Here is a 13,279-nt window from a genome sequence, read left to right as displayed (position 1 = left end):
ATGCAACTATAGAGATGATGCATGTGACATGGAAGCCTTTGCAGATATGCATCCTTTTTCTCCTACCCAACAGGCATAGGGGTATCAGGTAATCAAATCTTTCTAATTTTGACTTACAATTCCAAATTATATTTCTGTTGACTTTTCTTTTAACCTGAGAGCAACATAAAAAAATATCTTGCAGGAAGTGTTCAAGAATTTGGGGGACATTTTGTGTACCATAACCGAATTTGACTCTTTCTTTTTGCAACCAAATGTTGGAGCTGCTAGAGAATATGAATGCACAGGTACATAAACATTACACTTCTTGTGTCGTTTTAATGGAGGTAACAAAATTGAAACATCATATAAAAATTATTTGGTTTTTATTTTTTACAGGTTGGATTAACAAGTCCACGGTGGATTGGGGTTGATGTTTGTCATCTAAACCTTCAAAAGACATTTTGCATTCCACATGGTGGTAGTGGGCCCGAAATGGGCCCCATTGGTGTGAAGAAACACTTGGCACCCTACTTGCCTTCACACCCTGTGGTAAGAAAAAACAATAATTTTTTTAGTTTGATGTTTATGTGTAATTAGAGTAATATGTTGTTAAGTTTATATAATTTAATTTGTAAATCTTGATTTAAAGGTTGCCACTAGAGGTATACCAACCCTTGAGCAGAGTAAGCCACTTGGCACGGTTTCAGCAGCACCTTGGGGTTCAACACTTATCTTTCCTATATCATATACATACATTGCCATGATGGGATCTCAAGGACTTACAGATGCATACAGTATAGCTATCTTGAATGCAAACTATATGGCAAAATGTCTTGAGGTCTCAATTTCTTTCATTCCCTATTAATTAAGAACAAATATATAATATTTTTTTAATTATTGTTATTATCAAGTTCTCAATTTTTTTCCTTTTGGATTAACTACATTGCAGAATCACTATCCCATTCTTTTCCGTGGTGTGAGTGGAACAGTTGCCCATGAGTTCATCGTTGATTTGAGACCCTTGAAAGTAAGTTATAATATTATTTAGTCATATTTTTTGTTAAGTCAAAAAGAAATAGCAACTAACTTGAGTCATATTCATATTCAGACACGTGCTGGAATAGAGCCAGAAGATGTTGCAAAACGTCTGATTGATTACCGGTTTTATGGTCTAACTATGTCATGTTCAATTCCAGGAACACTAATGATTGAACCCACTGAAAGTGAAAGCAAGGTATTTTTTGAAAAAAAAAGAGTAAAGCTTCTTTAAAATTTATAATGTTTTTTCCTTTCCTTTCATTTTATATAACATAACATGTGGAATTTTTGAGTTGTAGGCTGAGTTGGACAGGTTTTGTGATGCTTTGATCTCCATTAGACAAGAAATAGCATAAATTGAGAAAGGAACAGTGGACATCAACAACAATGTCATCAAGGTAATTATAACAATAACTAAGTTCTGACTGTTTTGTATTATTTGTTCAAGAGTTATATTTGGGATAATGATGGAAATTAAAAAAATTGTAGGGAGCACCTCATCCACCACAACTACTCATGGCTGATAAGTGGACAAAACCATACTCAAGAGAATATGTAGCTTACCCTGCACCATGGCTTCATGCAGCTAAGTTCTGGCCTACTACATGTTCGTCTCTCTCTCATGGAGAAAATTTAATCTGAATAATTAAAAAGTTTTTTTTGAATCCTTAATTGTTGATTGATGTGGTTAAATATTGATTAACTATGGTTGGGTTAATTATGTGTGACAGGCCGTGTGGACAATGTGTATGGTGATCGGAACCCTTCAGCCACCACATGAGTATGAAGAGAAAGTTGAATCTAATGCTTAAGAAATAAGAAGATATACATGTGAATGATGTGGTGTGGTTTTAAGGTTCTTTTTTCAGCGTTATACTTAAATCTTGTTCTTATATATACATGTTTCGTATTTGTAAGCCTTATATGGCCGCTGCTGGCTTTTATAGTATTATTCATGTAAAATCATGCTGACCAGCTGCTCTTAATTATACCAATTCCTTGTCATGATGATGTATAGATTTCACTTTTTGTGAAAGATCCCATCTTAACCTCTTTATCAAATTTAAACAATTTTAGCTATATTCAATGACTCAATCAAACACTCTTTCAACACCACTTTATCACAAAAATTAATACAATTTTTAGCTATTGAATGATTGAATCAAACACTCTTTTAAAACTTTCAGTTCCTAACAACATTAATAAGTTTAATATTGACACTTGACAGAACAGTCTTACTTTACCATTACAGGTAATCTTATTGTTGGATTAATGTCTAAGTCCATAACTATATTTGGTATGTACTTGACCCGACCCGGCATGGTCCATTTGGGGTGCACTTCACCGACACAATTTATATGGATAATCTTTTGAGAATAGTATGTTTATGATTAATATTAATATATTATAGGTTCTAATATATTAATATGGAATCATATTATTTAATTAGTATTGATCAATAATTAATTTATAATTAATTAAGTGATCAAAAGGAACTAATTAAATATGGACTCTTATATATATGGAATGGGCCAAGTTCATTTAGGTTGGGCTAAGCTTTCATGGATATTCCATGGAGTGTTTAACCCATGGATCCTAGGAAATGAAAGGTCATGGGTATTAGGGTTTAACCCTAATCCTCCATACTATATAAAGATGTCCTTGGTTGGTGAAATTGGCACTAGTGTGTGGTACACTAAGAAGGGCTAGCCAATTTCACTAGAGAGAACCAAGTATCCATATTCTCTAAAGTCTTCCAAGGTGTTTTGGTGATTTGTGATTCCATTTGAGGCTTCCACACTATTGGGGCTAAGCTCTTAAAGCTTGAAGACATCAAGCTACATCAAAAAGGTATGTCATCTAACTAGTACTTTGTAGTATAAGAACTTCATAATATGCTAGTTAGGATTAAAGCCTTGGAAAGTTCTTATTTGCATGTATTATAGAGAAAACATAGATCCAAGGTTTATAGGGTTGCATGTACACCATAGGAGTGTTAGAATGCTCAAAACCCAACAGTGGTATCAGAGCCACGGGTTGTTTTCTGTTATATTGATGCAAATATTTTATTTTCAAAGTTGAAAAAAAAAGAAAAAAAAACATGAAGTTTGTCAAATTTTAAGATAATTACTTGTTCTTGTGAAAAACTAATTATTTGTAAAATTTGAATAATTTCCTTTATGAGTTGAATTAGGTCAAATTTAATAAAAGATAAAATGATATGATTATTTTATTAGTTTTAAAAGTTTGATTTAAAGAGTTTTATTTTTTGAAACCTCCATAAGTTATGGATATGAAAAGGTTTTAAAAAAAATTGATTCAAAGTTTTTATGGATTTACAAAATTTGGTGCTAAAGTTTTAAAGGATTCCATAACTTAAGAATAAGTTATGGATCACCAAAAGTTTTTTGTGTTACCTTGTTTTATGAGTGAATTTAGATTAATGAATAAAATTATGTGATAGTTGGTTTTAATCCAAATTAATCTAAAAGAAGTTCATAAAATGTGTTTATGTAATGAATCTTAAAACTCATAAAAGTTGGCATAGGTTACAAAATGAAGAGTCTTTTTCCTCATTAAATTGTTTTATGACTCCATAACTTGTCCTCAAGTTATGGATGACCAAGAGTCTCTTCATTAAATAATAAATTAAAAAAAAGTGTAACCTTGATTAATTCCATAAGTTATAAAATAAAAAAAAGTTAATTCTTTTATTAGTTTAAAGTCTTCCATAACTTGTCCTCAAGTTATGGAACTTGAAGAGTTTTTGGATTAAAACTACTTGAAACACATAAGTTATGAAATTAATTAGTTTTGAATAGTTTCAAAACTTGCCCTCAAGTTTTGGAATTTGAAAAGTTTTCACTTATGAATACTTTAATTCCATGTTAGCCCTTAGAATTTTAAAGAATTAAAATTCAACCCTTATACTTTATAATATTATAAGTTAATAATATATATATATATATGTATAAGAGTAAAGTCAGTCTTACCGCTAGTAGGCCTCATTCACGAAGCCGATCTATAAGGTGGGTATAAGGTTGTTGCCTATAAAATGGCAACTTAATGGGTGTCCACTCTCACCACCGCTTGCTTGACTGGTGGAGGGTCGTTAGCCGAACGGGTTTGACAGGACTATAATTCTCCCTTCATTAAAAGTATTAATGATAAATACTAAGTAACTAAACTCTTATAAATACTAAATCTTAGTCACTTAGGAAAATGTGAGTAAGGTGCTAATCCATGAAACTACACTTTGCACTTTGTTTAAGTCGGTTAGTGGAGTGTGTGTGGTTAACCAGCACACTAACTCATATTTAACAAGGTAGGCAAAGGGTAACTTAATGTTTATCATAGTATCGGTGGAGCGTGTGTGGTTAACTGGCACATTGATTGAGGGGTAAACACTTAAGGGTACCAAGTAATTTGCATGGTTACTTCACACCTTGTTTTGTGATCCTCGGCATCCCAGTCACAAAACCTGAAGGGCACACTCGAGATTGAAACATGCCATTGAACAGTTCAATGAATCTCAATAGATCTAGGAGTTTCAAAACCAATTAAAACCTAATAATACATTTCATTTATCTTGGTGGAAATTGGTGAATCGTCATTCACCTACCTTCAAATATTTTATAGCTTGGATTACGACATCCCTCTTCTAAGTTATAAAATAGTTTGTTGGGTCCTAACCTTAATATTTCATATTGGGTGTTATATTAAGGACTTAAGATCAACTATCTTGAATATCTCCGAAAAGATGTCGGGTTTAGACATTTATGATCTTCCTAAATCTCTTGAAAGAAGCTTTCCTAAATGAAGATGATGTCCCATGGAAATCATACTTCTTTCACCTCCTCCAATTATTCTCCCTAACCCACAAGTTCAAGGTCACTCAAGCACTATTGGCAAGGCAAGGTCTAGGTGTGATCACATCTTGGAGATGTAGTCACATATTGACAAGCCGGGAGAGTTGGGTGTCAAAGTCTTGAGAAAGTTGGTGGTTCAATCACTTTCTAAGTCACATAGTGAGTTCCTTTGGGACACCTATGAAACAGACTATGACAAGACCCTTAATGATCTTATCTATTTGTTAAGATCAACTTCCTTAAAACTTGATGGACATTGACAATAGTGACACAGGAAATCCAGAAAAGCATTCTCTTCCCAATGGTAAAGGGATCAGCCATAGTCAACTCGGTTGACCAAATGGTAAAGAGAAAAGCTAAGTCTATGATAGTCCTGTGTACCATTATCAAAGGGTCCATATGTTTATATTGCCAAAGGAAGGGGCATTGGTTGCGAACCTGCCAAATTTACCTAAGGATGTTAAAGTCAATAAGTTTGACTCTACTTCAGGTAAATTCCACTATCTAACTCTGCTAAGTTTCTATTCTGAGATTCCTGATACATGATGTGACTAGGTCACATGGTGATGTTTTAAGAATCAAAGAAAAGTGAAGAAACTTAAAGAAAGAATATGTTGAATCTGATGGCGTAGATGGATTTCTATCGCATAGTTTGAAGATCGGATTCTTGAGCTACTTCTTAGGAGTTATGAGATATTGCTTAGGAATAGATAACAACAAGTTTTCATATGGATTGTAAGGACAAGTTCTTCCGCAAAGTTTTTAAAATAAAAGGAAAATTTTTTATTTTATTTATTTTAAAATATCCTTACAATGGCATCTGTGGAAATTTTTGTTGCTTATAAGATTCCATTAATAGCAAGAGTGGAAGTATGAAATTGATTCTTTCATTTGTGGTAATGTCTAAATTTACCAAATAAGGAAAGATTCTCATCACCCAAGTTTCAATTGGACCGGAACTTGGAATCATGCAAGTTGTATAGCATGATGAATGAGAACTTTCAAGTATTGGAAAATTAAGACTAATTACTTGTTCACATGGATGTGTGAGTCAAGTGAAGGACTAAGGGATCGAGTACACAGTCTTATGCAATGATTAAGTCCACCACAAAAGATCGATAAGATTATTCATCATAATTTACTATAGCTCAGTAAATATGGTTATACTTACAAGCTTAAGTGTAATTCTGAGACATTGGAAAAGGTTCAATGTATGGCAGAGCGAATAAGAAGAATCAAATTAGGTAGAAGGATAAAACTTTCTCAAATCTGAAAAGATGGGAGAGAGTACTTTCGTATCAGTTTTGTGATCATCTTAATGATTTATAGACAATTCATTCTCTAAGAGCCTTCTTATAGCTAAGAAGAGGAACTTGAATTGTTGAAGTGGTTAAATCAAGAAGATGATTCATACTTCGTTCCAAAAACAATTCTTAGAGTTATACTCTAAGATTGTAACTTGAGTGACATGTCTTAAAGAAGGTTTAAAACTCTTGTACATTTGAAATTGGTATGTTGTGATGTTTTGGATAAAACAAAGACCAACTAAGGCCAATTGTGTGAAGTGTTTGTCTTGATTAGAATCCGAACTATCTCTTGGATGTTTGACAAGGGCGTCTTATATGTCAAGAGGACAGTGGGAGTCTTAAAGGTCTTGAAAGTCTCAAGAACTAATCAAGAATAAACCTGAAGTTCTTCACTAGCACACGGCTTGAGGTTTATAACCTATCGTGTTGACATATTCTGTGCCCATTCTAGTTAAAGTTGGCTTTGCATATGAGTTCTTAGAGTTCTCAATTTGTTGCACAACTACTTGGAAGCAATGGCAGGCCCTTGAGCTGCCAGGTGGGAAGAAATTAAGATTGAGTTCAGTCCATATGAGTTTGTATTTGTCATTATCCTTGTCTTGTGTCTATGGTTTTGACAATTCACATGGATAAGAACACATACACCATTAAATCTAAGTTTCATAAGGTTTCTCTCCGATTCATGAAAATGATGGTGAGGAAACACTTTCACTAAGTAGATTTTAGCTAGATAGCAATTGTGATATTTGCATTCTCAAAGTCGTTAGTGGAGCGTGTGTGGTTTACCGGCACACTAACCTAGACTTGTGAGAAGTGGCAAAAAGGTCTAACCATTATGATTACGGCATCCCTCTTCATAATTGTTTAGATAGACAAGTGTGCTATCTAAGGGAAGGTGTATGATTTTGATAAAGTTTTATGAATCTAGTATAAGAAATCTGAACTTTGGTAAGAAAGTCAGCTGATTTCTGAGTACATGTCAAAGCTAGTGGGAGCATAAGTGTTATGCTAATAATCATCATGTTAGTGGGAGCATGATAATTATGATAAAGTATTGCAAGTTAGCAATGTTAATTATAGAAAACAAAAGGTTTCAATTGGGAAAGAGTTGTTTTGCTATAATTAAGGGAGAGGAAATTATATTTCATCTCAAATCTATAAGCTTAGATCGTGAGGTTTTAATCATTTAGTCAAGGATATATATATATGAATTTCATGTTGGAATGGCTCAACATAAGGAAATTCTGTACATGGGTCCATTATTTGCGTTCTAAAATTCGATTATGATTACGGCATCCCTTTTCATAATCTGAATTATGAGAACTTGGCAAATTGAAATGGAAATGTTATAGCAAAAGACTGGTTTAGTCTTTATGTGAGACATCATGAATCGATTCCCATATACTTCGGATATAGGATCGATTACATGTGCTATATTCATCCTTTCTAAAATTTTCCAAATGCCTGGGCCATTAAGAAGGGAAAAGGTTTAGAACTGGATATGACTAAAAGGATTAAACAATTGTCAAGGACAATATAAGGTTTACCAAAGATTGGGTGCTCAAGGACAGTTGGAAGTATAGTGATAATTTTTAAAGGACCATATTGACATAATTTGTAAGGAGGCAACTCCTGTTCAGAAGTAATAGTCAAAATGGAATATGGAAATGTTTCAAAGTTAGAAATTATTCAATCTGTGTAAGATTAGGAAACTTAATGCAAGAAGGATGTTTCCAAGGAGCTGATCTCCTTTGGAATACTCTGTAATGATTGTTGCCAAGTCTTTCTTACTTTGTGCATAATCATTACAAGAGGATCAATGCATATAAGTTTAGAATGTAACATATTTCAGTAAATGGAATGAATTTGGAATTCTTGCATTTGCAGTAAGGATTTGGGGGTGTGAAAAGAGAATCATTGGAGTTATGTTCAATTGATTTATATCACAAAGTAAAGATCATAGACAAACATAGTATGCATACTTGGTGTGTGGCATGACTAGTAAGCATGGGACTACTATTGTTTTAAATTCAAGAATAAAGTTGATAGTTGAAACAATATACATGAATAATGTGTAATCATATGGTGATAAATAAAAGGTGTTTTATTTATGTTCATAGGTTTTGATACCATATTGGATTCAATTATTCTTGTGTTTCATTTTGCATGTTTTGACTTCCCGAATAAACTAGGTTATTCTTCCAGAATGACTAAGTTATTCAAACCATCCACAGTCGGTCATATGTTGGAAGTAGATATGAATTAAGACTGTCATGGGTTGGCTTGTAGAGGTCTAAGGTGTTGGACAAAGGGCTACAACATCATGAGTGCTCATAAGTTCTGAGTATTGGATTCAACCCGTGCTCATTGGAATCACTTCACGGATTTTATCACGAGTGATCATGAGACGATAATATCTTATATTTTTCAAACCTAGAGATATGAGTTGTTACTATGAGTTGGTTGTACATTGATTGCACGAAAACGCATTTGGTAACTCGGTGCTATAAAACGTGACTTTGTGTATGATTCAACAAGTAGTAGAACAAGCCATATGAGTCGAAGTTTATCCATTCCTTTTACCTTCGGGGTAAAAGCGATATCTGTGGGCCCCTCGATGATTTGATGATGACAAATGGAAGTGCTCGGCCGGGCCAGGACTGATTTGATTTGTTCAATCAATCAGTCGTCATAAATCGGAAATCGGGAAACAAAAAATGGACAGAGAGAATGATTTTAATCCATGTCTCAGTCCATATGATATCTAGAATGGAGGAATATATGATCCCTTATCTAATGGACAAGTTCGTTGACAAGATCAGAGTTCGACAGCGGCTTTAAGAGCTACGATTGCCAGTTAGGTTTGAAGTCATACGCAATAATAGTTTTAGACTTATCCAAGTGGGAGACTGTTGGATTAATGTCTAAGTCCATAACTATATTTGGTATGTACTTGACCCGACCCGGCATGGTCCATTTGGGTTGCACTTCACCGACACAATTTATATGGATAATCTTTTGAGAATAGTATGTTTATGATTAATATTAATATATTATAAGTTCTAATATATTAATATGGAATCATATTATTTAATTAGTATTGATCAAGAATTAATTTATAATTAATTAAGTGATCAAAAGGAACTAATTAAATTTGGACTCTTATATATATGGAATGGGCCAAGTTCATTTAGGTTGGGCTAAGCTTTCATTGATATTCCATGGAGTGTTTAACCCATGGATCCTAGGAAATGAAAGGTCATGGGTATTAGGGTTTAACCCTAATCCTCCATACTATATAAAGATGTCCTTGGTTGGTGAAATTGGCACTAGTGTGTGGTACACTAAGAAGGGCTAGCCAATTTCACTAGAGAGAACCAAGTATCCATATTCTCTAAAGTCTTCCAAGGTGTTTTGGTGATTTGTGATTCCATTTGAGGCTTCCACACTATTGGGGCTAAGCTCTTAAAGCTTGAAGACCTCAAGCTACATCAAAAAGGTATGTCATCTAACTAGTAATTTGTAGTATAAGAACTTCATAATATGCTAGTTAGGATTAAAGCCTTGGAAAGTTCTTATTTGCATGTATTATAGAGAAAACATAGATCCAAGGTTTATAGGGTTGCATGTACACCATAGGAGTGTTAGAATGCTCAAAACCCAACACTTATTTCAAATAAAAATTTGGATGGAAATTTAAAAAAAAAAAAAAGAACTAGTTTCTTTTATTTGATTTGGATAATAACTTAACTAACTTTTGTGTGTCATCAGGCCCTAAAGCAACTACACCGATTGGATGCTAGAAACCCGGACTCTCACCGATGCTTGGTATCCCAACAAGCAAATTAATTAATCTGATAGTTGTATTTTTTATAAATTTTTTTATTTCTCAATAAGAAATCATATATTATTCTTTTTACAGATAAGATTCTTCCATAAAATAGCATCAAGGCTAGCTCCTGTCACTGGTGGTGAAAAACTAATTTCGGGTCTCCATGAAGCAGAGCGACCTACGATCAGGTTGTTAAATGGATTTTTTAATTACCTTTTAGAGCATTAAATCTTTTTATTTTTTATGTATTGTGAAATAAATTCTGGGTTTTCTCTTTTGTAGTCAGTTGCATGACAAATCTCGGATGGAGGCAAATATTGTTTTCCTCGAACAACATAAAGGTTATTTCTTACTTTACCATTTAATGTTATAAAGCAAAGTGCTGGAACACTTGAACCTGGAATTAAGAAGTTTATTTTATCATCAATGTTAGGAGATAACAGTCTTAATTTACCATTAATGTTATAAAGCAAACTAGTAAAAACTACAAGATAGGAAAGAAATCTTAAGAGAGTTGATTTAACATCAATAAACTTGATTCCTAATAAGAAATACGATACAATTCATGAGAAGTAAAATGGAAGTCTGGATCATTTGATTCAAAGTTCATTGTTGTGAGTTAATGTACAAAAGAATTAGTAAAAATACAAAAATGTGGGCGAAATAGTCATTTTACTTGGATTTAATGGATATCTCAGTTGCAATTTAACATCATGTATGAGTTGACAAGAACCTAATCATAGTAAATATGTGTGCATTAAGTAAGTGCTACAATAGTAACATTGTAATAAAAAGCTCAGATTCAAAATTAGAAGTTTAACAATCAAGATTTCAAGAACAAAATGATGGAAGCTCACTAGTATGCAACGAATAAATAGATAGGATGCCTAGAGATGAAAAGATCAGGTGAAAAGAACAAACAAACCAGCTAAATTGAAATTTACCATTGTGCAAGAGTTGACAAGAACATAATCTATGCATGAGGAATCTTTAGATTCACAATCAAAAGGTAAATAATCTAGATTTCAAGTATTCCAGCACCTTGATAATTATTACATTGTTATGATTCACATTTAACACTGTTTTTTAATATTATTTTGGTTGAACATGTTATTCCTCAAATTTTAACAATTCAAATTCTTGAATTGTGACTCACCCCTGCAGCTTTCTGAATGCAGGATTATTTTGGTGCTGGATTAAGTGGAGTTTTGGCTTGGTGTGTGCGAGTGGGAAGGAACCAACCCAATGCCCTCGGAGTTCTGGCACCTTCCATCTTTACTTCCTATGTATCCAGGTTAATCTACTCGTATTAATTCATGTCTCAAAGTGTGTATTCCAGTGTCTCAAAGTGTGTATTCCAGTATCAAGTATCATGATTTGTGTATTTACAAAATTTTGAAAGATGGTCTTGTTCAATGCTTTAGCTGTGTTTGCTCTAAGGGAGATCAGCTTATCAAAAGTAAGTTATTTTTTTCACCCTTTTATTTAATATTTTGTGATTGAATGAAACTCTTAATGAAAGTAATTGACAACCCTTTTTCTGTAAATGATGTTGTGATTGTGGGAGAGGTGTTGTGTTTTTCTCTGTTGCTAGGTAACCTTCTCAACAACAGCATTCTACTTAAGTAGGTGAGTAATCAATAACCCATGTTAGCAATGTATTATTTTTGTTTAACATTTGAATGATTCTTTGTATGACATTATAATTTGTGCAATTTATTTTATTTTTTGAGTATGAAATTTTATTTTATATTATGCAATGGATTGTATTTTTTGTATATGGTATTTTATTTCTATTATGAGAAATTAAATGCAAATTTAATTTAAAAATTAATAAATATATAATTTTTTTTAAACATTTAAATTTACGCTACGCAAAAAATGTGTGTCATCTTAATTTATGACATGGCCTTTCTTGACAGGGGCTTTTTTGATACGCATTGCGTGTCATTAACACATGCGTCGTAAGGTCACGACACGCGAATGCGCGTTTGTCTTCCTTTATGACAGGGCCTTCCTTGATACGCATTGCGTGTCGTAAACGTGCGTCGTAATTGCACGTCGTAAATAAGCGTCCTAAATGTGTATCGTCTCTCTTTATGACAGGGCCTTCCTTGACGCGCATTTGCGCGTCGTCTGAGCCTTTTACGACGCGCAATGAGCGTCGTAAAAGGCTGTTTTTCTAGTAGTGAAAAAAAACTTATTTTTTGTTTTTGTTTTATTTTAGTTTACTTTATTTCTATTTTTATTGATATATCCTCAAAATGTTTTATTTTTTTTAAAAAAAAATTGGGATTTTGGACTTCATTTTACACAGTGTGGATTGCAGCTAAAGTTTGAACAAGGTATAAAAGGGAGTTTATAGCTGAAAATTCAACTCCACTCCTCATTCTCAAATTCTCGGCCGTAAACTCCACAGTGCTCTCTCTCCATCGAAAAAAAAAATTGTTTTTTTTTCGTGAAATTGGTTCGTGATTCCTGTAGGTATGCTAAAATCGATCATTGATATGTAATTATTACATCAAATCGACATGTTTTGAGGACTTTATCGAAGAAATTCATCCGCCGACACTTACGGCCAGCGTTTACGGCCAGTGTTTACAGCCATGAGTTTACGGCCGTAAACTCCATTTCTGGCCATGGGTTTACGACCATAAACCCCATTTTGACCATAAACTCAATTTGGTCAATAAATTATTGATTTTTTATTTTAAGGCCAAAATAAATTGTTTGATTGAGAAAAACATAAACTTTATATTGTTTAAATGTTTTGTTTTCTCACTTGGCCTGTTTTGTGCAGTTTAAATGGCAAACCTCAAATTCGCTGATAGTCGCAATTTGGCAATCCTACTGGCAGAATCTCCTGTTGCTCATGGAGAATTCAAGTCAATGACTCATGGGCTAAGAGAGTGTTGCTTGTCTACTGCTCTCACAGTAAATCCTGTTGTTTATCAAGGCATCATCAGAGATTTCTGGAAAACTACTAAGCTGAAGAAGGGAAATAATGGAGCTGTCACTGTTGAAGCTGATGTGAAAGGATGTAGTGTTGTCATAACAGAGCAATCTATCAGAGAGGTTCTTCTGATTGATGTTCAATCTTCATTGCCCACTGAGATTGGAATCAATGACGCCCAAGAAATACTTGTCAAGATGGGGTATGAAGGCAATTTTCCTCCCATTATGAAGAAACTAATGCCCCCTTACTGGAGATTTTTGGCTCACAACTATGTGAGTTGCATATCTGGCAGAAG

The 13,279-nt window shown here is 33.6% G+C and overlaps 1 pseudogene; it reads left to right on the top strand.

Moving 5' to 3' along the window:
• Positions 1-275: 275 nt before the first annotated feature.
• On the top strand, positions 276-1,832 carry LOC111880957 (glycine dehydrogenase (decarboxylating) A, mitochondrial-like; annotated as a pseudogene).
• The last annotated feature ends 11,447 nt before the right edge of the window (positions 1,833-13,279 follow it).

This window comes from Lactuca sativa, chromosome 5 (genome assembly GCF_002870075.4).
Source record: "Lactuca sativa cultivar Salinas chromosome 5, Lsat_Salinas_v11, whole genome shotgun sequence".
NCBI classification, from domain to species: Eukaryota; Viridiplantae; Streptophyta; class Magnoliopsida; order Asterales; family Asteraceae; genus Lactuca; species Lactuca sativa.
The sequence above is the reverse complement of the archived record's forward strand: the minus strand, read 5'-3'. Positions and strand labels throughout refer to the sequence as shown.